The 7337-nt window shown below is 40.6% G+C and overlaps 1 long non-coding RNA gene across 1 annotated transcript; it reads left to right on the forward strand.

Annotated features, from left to right (window-relative positions):
• The first annotated feature begins 5653 nt into the window (after positions 1-5653).
• Positions 5654-7090, forward strand: LOC311248660. The gene is made up of 3 exons (XR_014620967.1): positions 5654-5786; positions 6489-6600; positions 6905-7090. It is a non-coding gene; the product is annotated as an uncharacterized lncRNA (long non-coding RNA).
• The last annotated feature ends 247 nt before the right edge of the window (positions 7091-7337 follow it).

Here is a 7337-nt window from a genome sequence, read left to right on the forward strand (position 1 = left end):
AGATTATTTTTATTTTTAATAAAAATTATAATAATTGTGAGAAACAAATCTGAATTCTATTATGTTTTGTTTTACAATACATTCATTTTATAGTAGTAATCATGTCACATTATAAGGCGAACCTTCTGTAGTGTGGCAGTGAAAGGGTTAACGGCAACGCGCGGCCAGCAGCAGCAGCAGCAGCGCGATACAAAGCCACTTATTCTGAGATGATAATTAATGTATCTGGATAACCAATGCACGAATTTTGTCGAGGCAGGTAGCGTTATTTCGGGAAAATTGATATCTATAGCCTGGTATATTTTTCGTCCACGAAAAATGGAGGCTGTAATAATTATTATTGCTCGAGAGTCTCTATGAATAATAATAATTAGAGCCTAAGTCAGTTAAAAATGATCCCCCGTAGTGCTGTGTGTGTGAGTGTGTGTGTGTGCTGCTGTACTACCTAAATAAAATAAAAAATTAGGGGTTAGGGCATTGTAAAAACGCTAAAATAATAAAATAAAGGTCAAAAAAAAACGCGCGCGCCCGCGGGTATAGTTCGCCAAGCAGTCGCACCCCCTGGCGTCAAGTTCAAACTCCGCCTACAGCTACATGTTTAAATGGCTGCTGCTCTGGAGCGAACAGGGACTCATCATGAAACAAGATGGTTGTAATCAGTGGCGTCGCGTGGGTAAAATATCTGGGGAAGCCAATTTTTTTTATATAAAAATTTTTTTTATTGATTTTTTTTTTTTTAATATATATATATATTTAAGCCAAATAATATTGTGACAAAATTAAAATGCACACTAAATAAAAATACACATTTCAAGTGTAAACATACAGCTAACTACTATTCCATGGTCTCGATTTATTTTGACAACCTGTTTTGTTAACCCGGAACCGGAAGTAGTCCAGCGAAGTGTCGTTTTGTTTACATCCACCAGACACCAGATCACATTATGTTACCTAAGCTAGCAAGCAAGCTATACGCAAACGGGGGACAGTTTAACGTGAATGAGTGATCTAGTGAGCTAGAATCAGAATATTCTATAGCTAATGTCAAATATAAATAACTTGACGCCAAACCATTCGTTTTGACGCTAACGTTATGACACAAACTAACGTTAGCTAGTTAGCCAGCTAGCACCGCCCAGCGACGACCGGTGTTTATTTCAGTCACACTTGATTCACCAGTTACTAAATTTAGCCATGCCACTATGCAAGGTCACATTTGCATTGCTGTCTGTCACTCTGTGCTGTCAAATATATTACATTATTTTTATTACGAAGGTAGCTTGCTATGGCAGAAGTGAACTAATAGACGCGGTTCCACATAAATGTACTAGCACTATGAAGTACCGTAGGCTTACCACCAGATGGAGACGATGTGTAACCTTACTACTACACTGACTTTTCAGATCGCATCATTCCCTTAATCTGTACTCTCCTTTAGATGAAAATGACCATTTCTGACTTTCCAAACATATTTATTTCAGTGACAGGCAGCACGACGGCAGTCACAATGAAATCACAATAAAAACAAATGACTTCTGAACATTGTTACAACAGCTTCTGGTAACATCAGAACAAAAACAGCAGCAAAATCAAATTTTCTCAAACTCACTAGCATAATATATATAGGTCAATAGTACTCTGGAACATTACATTCAATAACTTGGCAAGAGGAGGTTGGACAAGCATTAAAATGAACAGTATAGACTTAGGCCACCAGTTTAACTGAACAGTATAGACTTTCATTCAATCTGTATTTATACTCGATAAATAAATACACTGAGTAGTTAAACTCATGTACAGTCTACAGTGTCGTCGAGATGTTACATTCACAAGTGTCATAGTGCGTTCATAAATACAGAAACATCACATGAGACAATCAGAACAATTAAGAGCACAAAGGATAACTCACTTGCTCCCTACAACCCTGTCTTCTTGAAATGTCCCTCCTTGGATTGAGTTAGTTGATTACTAAAGAATTGTGTTTTACTGTTTTTAAATGGTTTGAAATGTGTTCTAACTGCATTGGTTTGCTTGAAGCGTTTGTCCATCTTGGAGAAACGGAGCATGACAATATGCCTCTGGCACTAGGTTTGACATGTTGTTCCCCTTCCTTCCTTGATCCTGACATACATAATCCAGTTTCCTCCAATTCCTCCTCCCATTTCCTGCTCATTAAAAACATCAAGCACTACTGTACTGTACTCACAACAAGTCAACATTGCTGCTATTACAGAAAAGATGTCCCATACAATCATAACCACAGTAGCTGAGCAGGTTGCACTTTCCCTTGAAAGGCAGTGCAAGGTCTGGTCTTTGTATTTGGGAATGTTGGAACTTTTTATTTTGGTAATTAAAAGATTTTAATCAAAGGCATGTATGGTTTTGCATACTAATACATATGGTGACAATATTGCTATGCTCTTGTCCTCGAGGAGGCAAAGAAACAGATATAGCCTACTGGAAATGTACCAACAAAATTGTATTTGTCATGTCCTGCTACATCATCAATTATGTTTGATAAGGCAGGATGAATTAAGGGACCTACAGTAGTGTATATGCCATAACATTTGTCATTATGGTTTCCACAAGAAAATCTCTACCCAGACAAAATTATCCATTCATTTCGTCAGTCATTCAATCACTGAATCCCAACAAATCCCTGTCCTGTGTGGTTTCTCCTAATGGATTTTGAGACGGACTAGGCACAACTAGTAGACTGCCATCCACCAGTTGATGATAAGGCACACTTGTAATCCACAGTGAAGGGATATGGATAACAGTTCACCTCCAATGTACAGTCATTTTACAGTCAATTTACATAAATATACATATATACAGTAGCTCAGCAGGTAGATCAGTCATCTGGTAATCCAGAGGTTCTCAATTTGATTCCTGCTCCCGGGCAACGTTTCTAATAAGTGTCCTTGAGCAAGACACGTAACCCCTAATTGCTGTCGATCAGTCGATGAGCAGGGTGGCACCTTGCATGGTGGCTTCCGCCGTCTTTCACTGTAAAAAAAATGTTTTTATATGTCTGCACTTTATGTGCTCATTTCGTGTCTATTCTATTCTACTACTTATTGCACTGCACTATTTTACTCTGTCTATTCTATCTTACTCTTTTTATTATTGTCTATTTTTAAAGTTGAATCAAACCATAAACACGGTGGCCTGTTGGGATGTTATAGATCCTAATGTAAAAAACTGATTTTATATGTCTGTTACAGGTGTGTGTGTGTTTTTAATTTAAAAGGTAATCACTCACCCATCCTATTTGTAGAGGAATGGTATCCTTCTCTCCTTCATGTTGGCAAAACAGTCAATAACTCTATCATAGAACACTTCACGGGTCTTTAGTTCATGCAGCACAGACGCTTCCATCGACATTTTGGCCAAATGTGTGAGTCTGTCTTGTCCACAGCTGTTGCGTAGGTAGGTTTTGACACGTTTCAGACAGGAGAAGGACCTTTCAGCTGATGTACTTGTCACGGGAATGGTGAGCATCAGTTTCAGGAGTTTGCATATCTCGGGTAAGGAGTTGAACAGTTCATATTTAACAAGTGATTGCAGCAGCTCACCTGGTGGTTTGTGGAAGGAGGCATCAGCATAGACAACCTGTAACTCATTTTTTATCCTCTGGTCGTCAAAGATCTTTGGGTAGGCCTGGAGCAGCTGTGTGAAATCCCCGGCAGGAAACTCCTGGAAGAACATGGGGAATAGGTTGTGGTCCACGAGACGGAAAAAGAGCAGGTTCTTCATATCTGCAAATCTCTCTCCCATGTGAAGTGTGATTCCATCGATCACTTCATAGTACAGTCGCCTGTAATGGTCCTGGGGGCCTGGGTTGTTGTCAGCGTGAGGGTTGAGTCCTGACTCATAGTCATCCCATCCACGGCGACATCTTTTCCGTCTTTGGTCTTCATGTCCTACTGTCTGGACAGTGTCGTCATATATCGCTTGGAACTTTGTGGTACTTCGTATAGCCTTCAAAGCATCTTGTGTACTCTGCACTCGTACACAGGCATTCCTCACATCCAGAGACTTGCTCTGTAGAGCCTGAAACAGTGGTTCTGTTATGCCAAAAATGGCCTGGAAAACCCCAAGTAAAAAAATAAACATGAACTCGTTCAGTTTTTGTTTAAGAGCACCGCTCTGGGAGATTGACTCGTTGTCCCAACCAGGCTCAGCAATGATCCTATCAAAAACAATATCCAGTGATCTTTGGCCTTCATATATAGCATGCACTGCTCTGCTTTTGAAATTCCACCGTGTGGCACAACCACCTGGTACCCGAATGCTGTTGTCAACCTCGGTCAGCATAGCTGTTTTTTTGCATGACCGGGTAAAAAAGTTATGAAAGCTGTCAACAGCTGCAAAAAACACTTTCACTTCTTGGATATTGCTCACCCCCTGAGCTAAAACCAAATTTAATTTATGGGCATAACAATGAATGAAGAGGGCATATGGACACTGGATTTTCACAAGAGCCTGGACACCACCTCGCTGCCCACTCATACAGCTTGCCCCATCATATGTCTGACAGATCAGTTTGGCTGCTGGGTTGTATCTGCCTATGGTTTCCATGACAACAGCAGTGAGTGCCGCTGCATTTCTCTCGGCGCTCACGTCGATAAACCCCAAGAACCTCTCACAGATAACACCCTTAACATTTACATACCGTACTATGACCGACAGCTGGTATTTACATGAAATGTCTGTGGTGTCATCCACTTGAACAGATATAAATGGTGCCGAATTGATTTCGCCATCTATCTCTCTTTGTATGACGTCTGCGATGCTTTTAATTATTTCATTTTGGATGGTGGATGACATCCCCGTGAACACCGTTGAGGACCCGAGATGTTCTGCCATGGCAGTGTCAAACTCCGCAAATGCATTTATTAGTTCGACAAAATTGCCTCTGTTGAGGCTTGTTGCCGACTCGTCGTGTCCTCTGAACGCCTGTTCCTGCCTCCCCAAATACGTAACAGCCGTTATGAGCTTCCTCAAAATGTCTCTGTTTTTTGTCACTTGGGTGTTGAATTTTGCAACACTAACCACTGCCGCCTGGGAGAGAGCCTCGTAGATCCTGACTTTACCAAAAAGTTGTAGCTTCAGGCTCGCAGTGATGTGTGATTTCGATTTTCCGTGCCGGTCAATGGACCTGGACAGATTGGTGAGGTCTGCATATCCTGTGGTGGACCAGGGATTGTTCAGTCCTCTGTCAATTTCAAATAGCAGGCAGCTCCAGCAGAATAGATGTCCCGTGGTAGCAGAACCTGTTAGCCACTCGGTTCTGGTGTAGTTCTGTGCATTAAATTTGCGTTGTCCCTTCCCAACCCTTGGCTGAACAATACACATCTGTGGTGTAGGCCTTCCTTTACGCTTTATGTCTAGCTGTTTTTCGAAAGGCAACTTTGTGAAATCATGAGTGACTAAATAATCTACTATATTATCTAGATCTGCCATTATGGTGTTTTTTCTTACAATGGCACTGTAGTAGACTACTAGACTGAGTGACGCCAGACAGTTTTATTCTACTAATGGCATGTCACGTTACAGATACAGCTGTGAAAAGTCCTGGAACAGCTGTTTGCCTGCCGTTATGAAGTCGTTTTGGTGTGGTTAATGTTAACAATGACCAGCGGGGGCGCTCTTATACAGCTGGTGACAACGTGCTGGACGAGCTCCGCCCTCGGCAAAATGAGAGAGAGGCAGAGAGAGAGTGCCGTCATGAACAAGGAAGTAAATATTGCGTCTCTTCTGTCGGCAGTGGATTGCAATCGGTAAGCTCTTAATTTATATACATTACTATTGAAATGCATTTTTACTTAACTTTACAGCATTATTCAAACGTGATAGGAAGTTATGAGTCATCAGCCGTTTATATATGCAGTCCGTTTTGCCTACAGATTATACATGGCAAATGCCGCAGCCAGCCAGCTCACATACAGTAGAGTAACGTTACGTAACTTTCTCAGATAGCAATCTAACATTACGTTAGTGGAAATCAAACAACTCTAACCCAATACTAATAAGTTGTTTCACATTCTGTTAATCTGTTAGCAATTTTAGTATATAAACCAAACTTAGGTGTGAGGTTAAAATCTTTCTCCGTTTAAACAAACAGGACTCACAACAGAGCAGAAAACTGTCTTGAGTCTGATCTCTATTGTTAAACCTACATGTATGTAATCCAAGCCTGCTTGATTAATAACAAACACATCTTTCTATAATGTTGTGATAGAGCCTGCACAAGTATTATCTGTTCCAAGGTGATGGAGCCTACGGTAGTAAAGATGTAAAGAGTCTGCGGACAGTGTCTGGTTTTAATGTACTAATGGACTGATGGTCATTGTGTTTATGTTTGTGTACTTGTGCATGTGATTGTGTGTGTGTGTGTGTGTACTTATGTGCTCCAGCTCCTATCATATGTATTGTACTAATAATAGTGTTTACGTTCCATGTGTCCATATCTGGCTGCCAAGAGGTGCGAGGAGCTGAAGGAGAACACAGCTGCTGCGGGACCTGGAGCAGAAGAACGCCATGATCTCGGTCCTGGAGAGCAGCATCAAGGACATAAACTGTACATTGGAAGAGGTCTACAAATATACAGCATTGTTGGGGGGGGGGGGGCTCTCTCGCATATAGTAATAATAGAGTATATACATTTGAGGGGGAATAAACTGTACATATACAGCACTGTTTGTGATACAAAAATAGTAGAGTACATTAACCTGGCACACAACATACTTGTTCACATGTCATTTTTCTTTCACTGTGGTTAATATTGTGATATATTCATGCTGTGATGTGAATGCCGTCCATGTTAGTTTACCTTCAATGGAGAAGTGCATTAAATAATTTTAATGCAAAAAAAGTGTCCTCTGTTCTTTCATTTCAGCATTGTCTATCGCAGAACACATTCCATTGTGGGCAGAGTGTATGCTTGGTTTCATTCCAGCCTTGCCTAAACACCAGCTGATGATTTCACTAATTGGCTCACCTCTTCAACTAACTCACCTGGTGCAATGTATAGTTAAAATGAAAACTTGGCCCACGATGGGTTGAGTTTGAGACCCCTGGTGTATCCCCCTTTTTTTTTTTAATGTACTTTTACTTTTTAGTACTTAAGTACATTTAAAAGTAGGACTTTTTGACTTTTACTCAAGTGTGTTTTTAGCCAGATACTTTTGACTTTTACTTGAGTCAGATTTTGAGATGGTACCCATACTTTCACTTAAGTATAATTTCTGGGTACTTTTTACACCCCTGATAAATGTCATGTATGTTGAGTGTCATAAATGTCACTATGAATTGAAAATGGGGGACCCTGA

The sequence above is a fragment of the Notolepis coatsorum genome (genome assembly GCF_963971535.1).
Source record: "Notolepis coatsorum genome assembly, contig: SCAFFOLD_395, whole genome shotgun sequence".
Lineage (NCBI taxonomy): Eukaryota > Metazoa > Chordata > Actinopteri > Aulopiformes > Paralepididae > Notolepis > Notolepis coatsorum.